The sequence below is a fragment of the Phoxinus phoxinus genome (assembly GCF_949152265.1).
Source record: "Phoxinus phoxinus genome assembly, chromosome: 9".
NCBI classification, from domain to species: Eukaryota; Metazoa; Chordata; class Actinopteri; order Cypriniformes; family Leuciscidae; genus Phoxinus; species Phoxinus phoxinus.
The window spans coordinates 15829346-15842038 of record NC_136884.1 but is presented as its reverse complement, the minus strand read 5'-3'; the positions used below and the strand labels follow the sequence as shown (position 1 = coordinate 15842038).

The following is a 12693-nucleotide window of genomic DNA, read 5'->3' as shown; positions in this document are numbered from 1 at the left end:
ACATATGTTATTCATATTAAAAAAAAATGTTTTTTTTTAAACCGTTCAATGTTGATATTTTACTCATTGGTGTCTCCAAATGTCAGTGTACTTTTTATGTATGAGTAGTAATTTTGTTAACAAATTTGTTTGTATAACCTATAATTGTAATAAAGTTGATTAATTCAGAAACATAATTTTTCATTGTCATGTCATTGAACTTCAGCATGCTAAAGAATCTGTTAAGTTCAAAGGTTAATCTGCCATTGTGTGAAATCATTTGTATGTGACCGGCATGTGTTACTGGCCCTACAAACATGCATCTTGACTCACAAAAAATGTGAAATATGTGTCCATAGACACTGTGTTTATTTAAACAAACAGCTGTCAAAAAAAGCATGTGCCAAGACTGTCACAGTGTATGTGTGTGTGTTTGTGTAGAACAGGCCCATCTTGGTCGGTGTTAGTATAAAAAGCAGGTATATGGTTTGACAGAAACCCCAACAAAGGGGTTCATTTTGCACACTTCACTACGCAAACTCTCACACACTTCTGGTTGGTTTGAGACCCTCAGTGAAAACCTTTAGATATCTAAACCGCATGCACACCCTCATCCAGCACCTACATTTGACGGTTCACCCCAGAACATCACATTTTAAACCATTGCAGTATGTACAACCATTGGCTCACAAACTGTCACTTTCACGCAGTGAGGTGTCAAAACCCAGAGTGCTCAGGTTGCTTCAGGTCTGAAGCAAAACCAGTCAACACGTTTATATATTTAGCCATTTAAAAAAAGCAATAAATGTCTATGTCATGTCCTCATGTAAATACTGTAGCTATAAAAACGTGTGTGTGTGTGTGTGTGTCTACTGTGTCACCAGACTGCCTTTGTTGCCATAGCTCTCCTTCTGTTTCTATGTCCTGAAGCAAATGTCTGTGTGATGCATATAAACTCATCAATGCTCAGCTATTAAAAAGCTGTTACATGCTGGAATTACTAGACTGGAATTGATCAGCAGGTGTGATAGAGTCAGAAACTCTATTCCCTCCCCTCTGCCCCCTTCATTATTTTTTTTTCTGAAGGGGTTGGTATTATGCAAACTTTTGGCACCACAACTAGATTTTCCAGTTTGCTGTGTTTCTCCCTCTCTCTCATTCATCTCAGTCACTCATCAGCTTTTAAGGCAGTTGAGCTCTTAAAAACAGTTGAAATGTAAATCATTATGCTGTTTCGAGGCTGTGCGCATTACTATGAAGAGAATTTGTTGCCGTCTAAATCGGTAAAGACCGAATCTGTGCCTGCAGTACGTGTATACCGGTAAACGGATGCCACAACACATTGAGCAATATTTAAAGGGATAGTTCACCACAAAAATTTAAATCCTGTCACCATTTACTCACCCTCATGTCATTCCAAACCTGTATGAGTTTCTTTCTTCTGCTGAAGATAAAAGAAGATTAAACAGTTGATGGTAGCCATTGACTGCCATAGTAGGAAAAAATACTAAGTCAACTGCCTGGTTACCATAAAAAATAAAATAAAAAAAGCAATTAAAGCATGAATATTCTTACATATAGCCCCTTTAAATACTTTGTGGAGCTGAAACTTAAGCAAATTGCTTAAAACCAATATAATCGGTTTCAGTTTCCAAATGAGCGGTCTGTATTTATTGATTTGGGGAGCAGCCATGTATAAAGCTGGATAATATACAGTCGCCTGGTCAATATCATCATGGTCAAATACTTTTATTTATAGAATTTCATGCATTTTTCTTTGTAGCCATGTAATAAGTGTGACAATATACAGCAGTCAATCAATCAATGTCTTTTGCGATACTGATTAGATACTGAAAAAAAAAAAAACCCACTGGCTAACTATACATTACATGTATAATACTTTTAAGCTTGTTTGTGCTTTTTGCAGCTTGGAAGACCCTGGATACTATTTGCTTGCGTCCTATGGAAAAGAGCCTGAATTTCTCCTGTGTTCTATGGAAAAAAGACAGTCGCCACAGGGGTGTGAAACAACATGAGGGTGAGTAAATAATGACCAAGGTTTTTATTTTTTTATCGAATATTCCTTTAAATCATGTCTTCCAATATTTGAACTGTAAACTTATTCAGAATCGAGCACAGCAGTAACACAATGTGTTTAATTGAGAACACATTCCTGCCGTTTCCTCCATTTCACTCAGGACTCGTTTCCTTTGCCCACTGAGGTATTTCACTTAATTTCTTGTCAGATTGCTTTTTAGTGTGATGGGTGTGGTAAATATTACTTTCCCCCCTTATGGACTGAGCTAGAAAAAAAAGAAAAAGATTCATCTGATAAAACTAATGAGGGACATTTTAATGTTCAAAACGTGTGTATTGAGTTGCTGTAATGTGGCTAATCTAAACATGACATCCGTCCATTAAACTACTGTGTGTGTGTGTACACTGAAGTTTGGACCTTTCTAAGAAATGTGGCAGTTTCCCTCACATTTGTCAGCCCATTATCAAAAAAGCTCCTGGAATGAGCGAGTCAGAGCTTCCTGGTGCCTTCCTGTGTCGTAATGATCCAGCTAGCCGTCCAAACAATACTTAGTGCAATTGCCATACAGTGCTACCTCATGTAGTCGTCACACTGGCCGCTCTTGCTCAAAGAATGACTTGAGGCTAGTAAGTGACGGTTGGCATAAGTGTTGTTGACACATTTGATCGTGACAAATGACACATAAGGAAGGGATCTTTTTAAAAGTTTGCTTTCTATTATGCAACAGCAGGTGTGATATGGAAAATGTAGGTGGATTTCATTACGGTGTAAGGTATTTTAACACACAGAAATATAATGGATCAAAATTGCACTTTTATTTCACTCACAGATGAAAGAAAAACTAATTCTTTGAACATGGATGTAACATTTATGAAGACATTACATCAATTAAATATTTATTATTAAATAAGTTAAAAATTCAGGTTTTTGCATTTTCTTTTCGTGTGTATTGGACATCCCCCTGCTCAAAAGTTGGTATTATTTCAGATACTTCATATTGAGCCATCTTGTAATTTCTGAATGTAGAATTTGAAGATCTGAGATTTTTTTTAAATAATTATATTTATTGAGATTTTAAATTTATCACACTTTACAAGGACAATGAGAACCAACAAGAAAAAAAGCCTTAACAAATTTAAAATAACTTTGAATTTACTTTTTTTTTTTCTCTGGCTTCAAAAGTTGATATGATTTAATATTGATTATTAGATGTTATAACATATCTGCTTGGTACTCAATACGACTGGATACAATTCCAAAGATATTTTCATTTCACCCAGCTATACTGACATTTTTATATAAAAATAATCTGCATTTAGGAGTCATTAATGCAGTCACATATACATATAACTCCACTCATTGATTTATGTGGTATGTTTAAATACAAACTTAACAAATACAAAATGACTAAATATGTTCTCGGCGATTGCAAATGGACAATTTGTCTAATTATCTGAAGGGTAACTGTGATGTCATAATAACTGATGCTTATTTTATTGGTTGAGGGAGTGCTACTGTTGTCATGTTTCCCATTAGTGTTGGCCTTTATGAAGTTAGCAAGCCAGAGAACATGTTTATCAAACACACACATCTTAATGAGCTTCAGAGAGTGTAGAGCACTTATGTAATTAACCCTAATGAAATATAATTTACCCCAGAGTAGTCTTTGGCTAGTAAGTAGCCTAACTAACTTACTCTAGACTGGCTCCACCAAATGAGAACACACAAGTACATATATAAAATGGTTCCTTTGAACTCGAAGTGTGTGTGTACCAGCATTGCCTTTTTCCCCTTAAAAATGCAAAGCTAAAGCCCTGTGGTGATTTTCTCACACACACTTGTTTACACTCTAAACACTAGCTGCGCTTGGACGATGGGAAAATACACTCTCAGCACAACCCTCATGAAGTGTGTTTGTGTGTGCGCATTAATGTACTAACTGCACCTTAAGTTGTGTGTGTGAGAGAGAGAAAAAGATGATGTTCAACTCAAATGCACTTTCCACTCACAGGCTGTTTGCTATTTTAATCCTGCTGCTAGGCTAGCACACACACAAATGTTCCCAGACTGCTAGTTTGTGTTTATTTGTTTGTTAGTTTTAGCAAGTGTGTTTTTAGATTACAGTTTTAGTCCGTAAGATGGCGAGTGAGTGGATTCCAAACAGCTCAGAGCAAATTTCTGTGGTAAAAACTGCCTTAGCAGTATTTCCTACCACTGGGTTGGGTGTGTGAAATTAGCAGCGCCGGCTATAGCTAATAACCTTTTATCTGATCATTGACTCTCATAAACATCAGTGTTAGATCGGAAAGATTGTAACACAAGTCAACCAGATAGATTATTGTGATAAACGATGTAGCAAATGTTGTTCTCCTACATTTTGTTAGCTAACATGCTAACAGTGTAATTGATATTACTAACACACATAACTACTTCAGAAATGAATGTGTGTGTGTGTGTGTGCGCGCAGCACGCTCTGCTGCCACTTCATAGTCAAGTATTGTGAAAGTGTTGTCAGAATGACACTCTCGCTGCTTCAACACGTACGCACCACCCGAGGCAAGCCAGTCCTCGAGTACATTTGTGCCCTTTTGTGTGTTCCCAGAAGTCTCCCTCCAGGCCGTGACCTTTTCACACGAGCGAATACTTTAATATCGTTTAGGTGTGTGTGGCTGAAAGTCTTATTAGTTTGCTTTGTAACCACCTGTCATGTTTTATTATAAGCTATGAATTCACGCATGATTGCCTCCGAGTCGCAAAACATGTCAAAATTAAGCGTAAAATGACAAAGGTGATTTGATGTAATACAGTAGAAAAAATGAGGTTTTCTTGTGTGTGTGTGCGTGTAGGTGAGTTAGTGTAAGGTGTTAAGGGGCCCCTTACCATTAACGCTGTCCATTTTCACATGTTTGCTGAGACAAGCTGACCACTTTTTCCTGTGGCTGTAAAAACTGTAAAAACTCAATCACACATTTACTCAGTGACACATTCAATAAAGACAGTGTGCATGTGTTACTGTACATAAATATGAAAACATGGCGCTGATGTTGTATGTTTGGTCAAACCTATTAAAAAAAAAAGAACAAGGTGCACCTACTTACCAGTAGTGTTGATAAATGACACACTGGGTGATAGATGATACGCAGGCTTGTACAAATGAATTCAAATGGCAACAGAGAGAGTGACATGAAGCTGATGATAGCTAAACTGAATATCTGTAATGCGAGTGATCCGTTTTACATAAACTTTGACTGTTGTTAGTGAAAGCAGAGTAGATAGGATGATGGAAGGATGGATAGAGGCTAGGTAGACAGACATATATAGGTTGATAGGTTGATGGGTAGGTAGGTTTAACCAATTGACCATTGCACCATGTTCTACAGCATGACTCCTCAAATCCGGCCCTGGAGGGCGACTGCATTGCAGAGTTTATCTCAAGCCCTATTCAAAGACACCTGAACAAGCTAATCAATATCTTAAGAATTACAGGTAGGTGAGAACTTGTCCACACTAAAGGCTGATTTATACTTCTGCGTAGGACCTACGCTGGAGCCTCTACACTGTAGACTACGCTTTGGTTTTAATTTATACTTCTGCGTTGTTGTCCGCGTTGACGCACGCAGAGGGAACATGTGAAATCCCAGGGAGCGGGTCTAGCAGACCAATCACAGATCTTGCGTCCGCGCAGAATTGACGCGTTGTTAGGGCTGTATAGATTAATCGCGATTAATCACATCCAAAAATAAAAGTTTGTGTTTACAAAATATATGTGTGTGTGTATTGTGTATAATTATTTTGTATATATAAATACACACACATGCATGCATATATTTAAGATTTTTTATTTATTTATATATAAAATAGTTCAATTTTTTTAATAATATAAATTATATAAAAATATATATGCAGTATATAAATGCAAATATTTCTCAAATATATACATGCATGTGTGTGTATTTATATATACAAAATAATTATACACAATACACACACACATATATTATGTAAACACAAACTTTTATTTTGGATGCGATTAATTGCGATTAATCGTTTACAGCCCTACGCGTTGTTACATTTTTGGAGAGGTGCGCGTCAGGGTACGCCGAAGGGGACGCGCGCTACACACAGCCTACGACGTAGCTATGGCGGGAGTTCGATGGAGAAGTATAAATTGGGCTTTAGATATCTTTTTTACTAATTCGTTTGAAAACGCATCTTTTTCTCTCTGTTTTGGCCTTTCGTCCACACCGAGACTGCATTTTTATTAATGAAAACAAAGCTTTTTGAAAGCTCTCCAAAGTGGATAAATTTGAAAACGTTTTCGCGTTGTAGTGCGGACTGTGAAACCGGAGGTATTTAAAAATGATGACGTAAGTCACTTGACTCATATTGTACCAATAGATGTTTATACCGGTATTTAACAGATGCGCGAGGACTTTTATTATTTATTTTTTCCGTCTGTATCATCTCTTTTTGAGCTTTTGCGAGGGTTTATGCTTGCGCAGTAAGGGGAATTTGTGGGCGAGAAACTTTTGGAAAACGCTGAAGGACAGAGAGCGTTTTTAAACGAAAACGCCGTTTTCAAATGTGTCCGGATTAATGTAGACGTAGCCTGAGTTTGATCAGGGTTTGAGCTAAACTCTGCAAACCCTGTTCTACACTTACTACATCTATCTGTCCATCTATCTAAAGTAACTTGTTACTTTATCTGTCCATCTATCTAAAGTAACTTGTTACTTTTTCAAGTAATGCCACCCTACAATGTGAGTATCTTTGATTCTGTAGATGACATACCAGAAGTTGTTAGTAACACAAGTGCAGTTTGATGAGTTCAGAGCCCACACACCAGCAGCAAACACGCTCGTACCCACACCTATTAATAGCTTACGGAAAAGAAATGCATCTCTTGCCAACTGTAAACATAACCTGTAGAGATCTTTCAAACAGAGATGAGCCGTTTAATACAATGATGTGGTAGAAAATAGTCAGTTTGACAATTTTAAGAGGAGCTTGGTGTTTCAATTTCATGCCTGACAATCATGCCTACCATATATTGCTCCTTTGCACTCTTGTCTTGCCATCCATTTGATTTTACACCTACGGTGCACGCATTCACAGCATTATTTACAGTTATTTGAAATGCGAGGGAGTCTAATCATAAATACGGGTTAAAGATCATTAAAAGGCTAATAACTGCAGTCAAGGGTTTGGCCACAGTTCAAGCCTGTACGCTAGGCCTCTTTAAACCGCTAATTAGCTCTGTTCGCCAAGATAAGAATAGCGTAGCCTGTTCTTTTCACAGATAAATTGACTTGAGTTGTCAGTTATGATTTTTAAAACTGATTCATCTATGCTACAGTTTTTGCATTTAACTTAGCAATGCTTAACTCATGTGATGGTATGGAGGTATAAAGGCAACGGTTTAGTGAATTTGGTGACTAATTTGTATGCAGTCATACAATCTCATTTGTTCTCATATCTGCTTATATATATTTCGGGTTGGACATACGTTCACATCTTACAAATTCATACGAAATTGCTACCTTGGATAATCGTTGTTTTCTCATGAAATATGGCTGTATTAATCTGTTGCAAAACTTGAGAGTAGATTTGAATCTGAGTGTACAATAATTTTTGACTTTTGACCTTTACCTATCGTCGGGAATGTTAGAAGACAAAACGCTCAAACAAATCTCTTGAGTTGATGATAAAAAGCAATAACATTTTCATCTGAATAAGTAAATGAAATATAATATGTCTCGGAACACCTCAAACCGTTACTTTGTCAGCGATGTTAGCGGAAAATGATTTGAATGCGTTTTGCATATCAACAGCATTCTGTGTACAATGCGTACACCATTGAGTATGTATGATATGACTGTGTGCCTGTGCATACCTGTGTTTGTATGCCTGTGTTTTTTAGCTGTTCACTGCTGTTATTGCGCCCACTCAGCATGATCTGACATCACCTTTGACAGGATAAACCCACCCACACATCAACACAATTTAACCTCACTACTCAAGACAGGATGAGCCTACCTTTCTCTTTCTGTCTTTCGGAGGAAGACAGTAGCAGTGGTGTCACTTCACACGCTGTTTCACCTAGTATTTCGCCCCCACACGTCTCCTTTCCTCTCACTCACAGGAAATTGCGGGCATGTCACGTCGCCAAAGAACATGGCTCTTTTCTATCTGAAATTCTGTTTCTTCTCTCCTTCCCCCTCATTCTGTGTGGTTTATCACTTTATTTTCAACATCTTTGAACTAATTCAAAAAATTCAGCTCGATACGATTTCGGAATCCCATTTTAAGGTGATTCAGCGGGCCAATCGCATTTGTTCAAGTTGCTGTTTTTTTTTATTCTAGTGGTAAAACTGTGTTAAGAGGCATCATGTGAAGTGCACGTGTGTTCCTGAAGGCGGTGCTTGGTAGAACTTAAAGAAATAGTTCACTTGAAAAGGAAAAATCATGCCTTTTTTTTCTCACCTTCTTGTTGTTCCAAATTTGGATGCTGTTATGGTAACAATATGCTTTAATTTTATGGAAAAGAGCTGCATGAAGATTCTTCAGAATGTCTACTTGTGCTTCCAACACATAATTTTCACAACAGAAAATAGCATGGTAAACAGAGGTATATATACGTACACACAAATACATGCCATACACTCACACATATGGTGTTATAGGTGTGCAAAAAAAAGGACACGTCCATACAAAACAGCATTGGGTGTATAAATAACGACATATTTATTTTCAGTGAAGTTCACCTTTAACCTGAAACCATCTAATAGAAAACATTAGGATTTTAAGTATCAAACAAATCACATCAGTTCAGAAAACTGTCCAAAAATACCAAAGTGAACAAGGTTAAACTGCAAAGGTGGTGCGTTTTTTAATCCAAATGGATCACCTCGAAGTCACAAATGCCCACATATCCAAACTAGTACAAAGGTGACACATGAATAGTCCTGCATGAAAAACAATGTATGTTCATTGATTTTCAAAGTGTGTGTATTTTGTTTGGGGAGTTGTTATTACATTAAACACAGAAATACGGGTTGGGTGGAGGAGTTTAGACTAGTAATGCTACACAACACGATAGATTCTCCACAATGGCCTTTTTTCACAAACAAGATTTAGAGAAATATCAACTACTTAAAAACCTTCAGTTATCATCTCATTGCTTTGCACACCTGTATTGCTTGTTACACTAAATATCCATCAGTATTGCCAGTCTAAATAAAAATGGAAAATGTACACACACACACACGCACAGGAAGATATTGCACGTTCCACTCCACACCTCTCTGCAGGTGATGACAGATTAAAGGGATTTCATTTCATGGCAGGGTCTTCAGGGCAGAGTGTGTGAGCCTGACCCGACCTCTCACTCTCACACACACACACACACACACACACACACACACACACACACACACACACACACACACACACACACACACACACACACACACACACACACACACACACACACACACACACACACACACACACACACTTCACTGGGCTAATCCTGAGACAGTAGAGTGGTCCAGATTAGGTGGTTTATTTTCTGAATTATTATTCATGTCCAGCTTTCACTTCGTATTGTGCAGTTCACTTGTGTGTGCATTTATTGTACCCAGGTTTCTCCATTTCATATGATATTTGGTAATTTTTTTCAAGTGAATTTTGTGGAATATATTTTAAATCCTATTTACTTAATGCACTTTTGCGGTATTATTGTGAATCATTTAGCTGTGCACATATAAAAAAGTCAAAAAATGACGCATTTCACATATTGCATTAGAGAGTTCATCATGAAAGGTAACTTTCTTTGACCCATCTTTTGTAAGTTTACAGGGCAGGGCTGTCTCTGTTTATTATTGTATTCTTTGGTATATTCTGCTTTATGCTTGATTAGGATTAATGTAATGATATTCAGTGTCATATTTAACTTCCATATAATAGGTGCGGCTTTGTTTAGGCTGCAATACACACACACACACACACACACACACGCATATTTATTTGATATGTTTTTTTTAAACGGCATAAAAAATCCTATGCATACCTCCTGCCAAAGTAAATCCTTTATTTTTTTATTTGATAAAATATTTGTTTATCCTGGTGTGAAATAATTGACACAAAATAAGATTCACAACTACAGTTTTTTTAATCAGCATTACATATCAACATGATGGCCCAGTACATTTGTAATCAATTTATGAGTCTTAATGGCCATATTGTTAAACAAAAAATATATATATTGCATGATTATTAGAAAGTGAGACTTCAATTGAACACACACATTTCCACACTGTTTTCAGACAAACTCATGGATCAGTGCTTGAGATAACATTCCCACCCTCAGTGGTATCACACTCTCACACACACACACACACACACACACACACACACACACACACACACACACACACACACACACACACACACACACACACACACACACACACACACACACACACACACACACACACACACACACACACACACACACACACGCGCACGCACGCCCTAGTGAAGCCTCTAGCTACATAGTGTGGTCAAACCACACAGGTTTATATCAAAGAGTGGGAGTCGAGAAATCACAGCAGTGGCGACCATACACTAAAAAGCAGCAAAATTCACCATGGTGTTTAACTGGACATGGTATTACCATTTTTTTTGGACATGCACCATAGTGCTTCCGTGTATTTTGGACACATGGTTTTTCCTTGGCCATGTACAATTGGCATTTTTGTTTTTACATTTTTGTTTGTTTTTTTGGACATGTACCGTACCAGACATTATTTGAAGTATGTTGCCTTGTCATTACGGATGTGCATTTTTGTCATTTTATTACATTCTATTACAGTCATAGTGTTCTCATTATAATGTTATGTATATGACAGATTGGTGACGCACATCTTACACTTGTATTTTCGTGATCAAAGTGGTTCTAGGCATCACTAAGCACTTTCACATTCATAGTTTTTACACTAGTTCACCAGTCTGGACTGCATGCTGTCCTAACCAATCAGACATCAGCAACCGCCCCAAAATGCCGCAATAACCAATCAGAATTTTTTTTTAAATATATATATATATTTTAAATTCATCGCTGTTATGTCCGAATACTCATGCACATCCCTAGTCCTAGTACATGACTATGGTAATCACTTACTACTATGACAGTACAATATCATACCATCACTAGTTTACATGTAGGATGCATTTTAAATTCAGCAAAAATGGATGAAAGAACAACACACAAAAACACAAGATCACAGTCAGAGAGAGATGGGTTGTTGAAATATTGTTAACTAAATGACTCTGAGCACTGGCTCACACTCATAAAAGAGCTATTAAACACTGAATATAAAATGTGGAGTGTGTGTATGTGTTAATGAGTTGTGAGTGTTCGACTTTCCTGACCTGCATGTAAGAGGTAATGGCATGTTTACCTTGAGGAGAAGCTGGTGTGTGTGAGTGTGTGTAAAGGGTTCGGGGTGTGTTTACCCCGAGGAAGGAAGCTGTCAGTGGTGTTTGCTCCTGTGTCAAACAGCAGGCCCGCCCATTTTCTGACTGTGGGGAGGCGCTTCTTGAAAGAGAATCTGCTAAATAAAATGGAATTTGTGTAATTATGTAACGCACACACACGCACATGCACACACACACACACACACACACACACACACACACACACACACACACACACACACACACACACACACACACACACACACACACACACACACACACACACACACACACACACACACACACACACACACACACACACACACACACACAACAAGGTTATCAGACATGTAGACAGTCATTCTCTTCACAGTACCCCAAAAATTTGATTGACAGACAGGGTGTTCAGTTTCCTGAGGCATTCTGGGAAGGACACTCCACATTCCTGACCAGGTCATGAACTGCCCACCTTTCTGCAAAGTTTCTTTTCTTCTTTTTTCCTTTTTTATTTATTTCCCCCCCAAACGCATTTACCCCCCTGCAGTAAAATGTTATTGCTATTGTTGTTGCGCTTTCATAATTCAGAAGATTTCATAGACTTGTCAGTTATGTTTTATTTAAGCATCAACTTTGTCTCAGATTTTTCTCTTACAATTCTGAAGGAGATTGTTAAAAAACCTGAGATGATTGATGTGAAGAATATTGAACTATTAAATGAATATGGTTATTATAGATCATATTACTTTGTTTTGGATAAATATGATGAGACATATTTGTTCATTCTAAGATCTCTACCTTGATCGCAGATTTTGGCATCTTGACAAATCCAAGCACAGTTTGAGACGTTAATGAGAAATTAAATTCCTTTTGAAACTGAGACACAAGTGAGATTAGAGAGGCATTTTTCTCTGCACAATAATCTGAGAAGCATGCGATTTCAGATTTTATATATATTCATATTAAATAACTTGGAGTTAATATAATGTGTAATTAATTATTTTAAGAATTGGATTTGTGTTTGAATGAAAACAAACATCATATTTCCATGAATACATTAACACTTGAACACCTCATGGCTGCTTGAAAGCTGGACCCAATCTTTGTAGCTTTAGGGCGTGTGTGTGTGTGTGTGTGTGTGGAATAGAGTGCAGAAAGCTGAATTTACTCGCTTGGCTTGAAATGTGATTAGATTCTTG

At 37.4% G+C, this 12693-nt stretch overlaps 1 protein-coding gene across 4 annotated transcripts in view; it reads left to right on the top strand.

Annotated features, from left to right (window-relative positions):
* Nucleotides 1-12693, top strand: part of celf2 (cugbp, Elav-like family member 2) — a 620189-nt gene that overhangs the window by 38509 nt on the left and 568987 nt on the right. For all 4 annotated transcript variants that reach the window (XM_079623589.1, XM_079623577.1, XM_079623579.1 and 1 more), the window contains exon 2: nucleotides 1907-2017. The gene's annotated coding sequence lies outside the window, so the exon portion shown is untranslated. The remainder of the gene's footprint in view (nucleotides 1-1906; nucleotides 2018-12693) is intronic.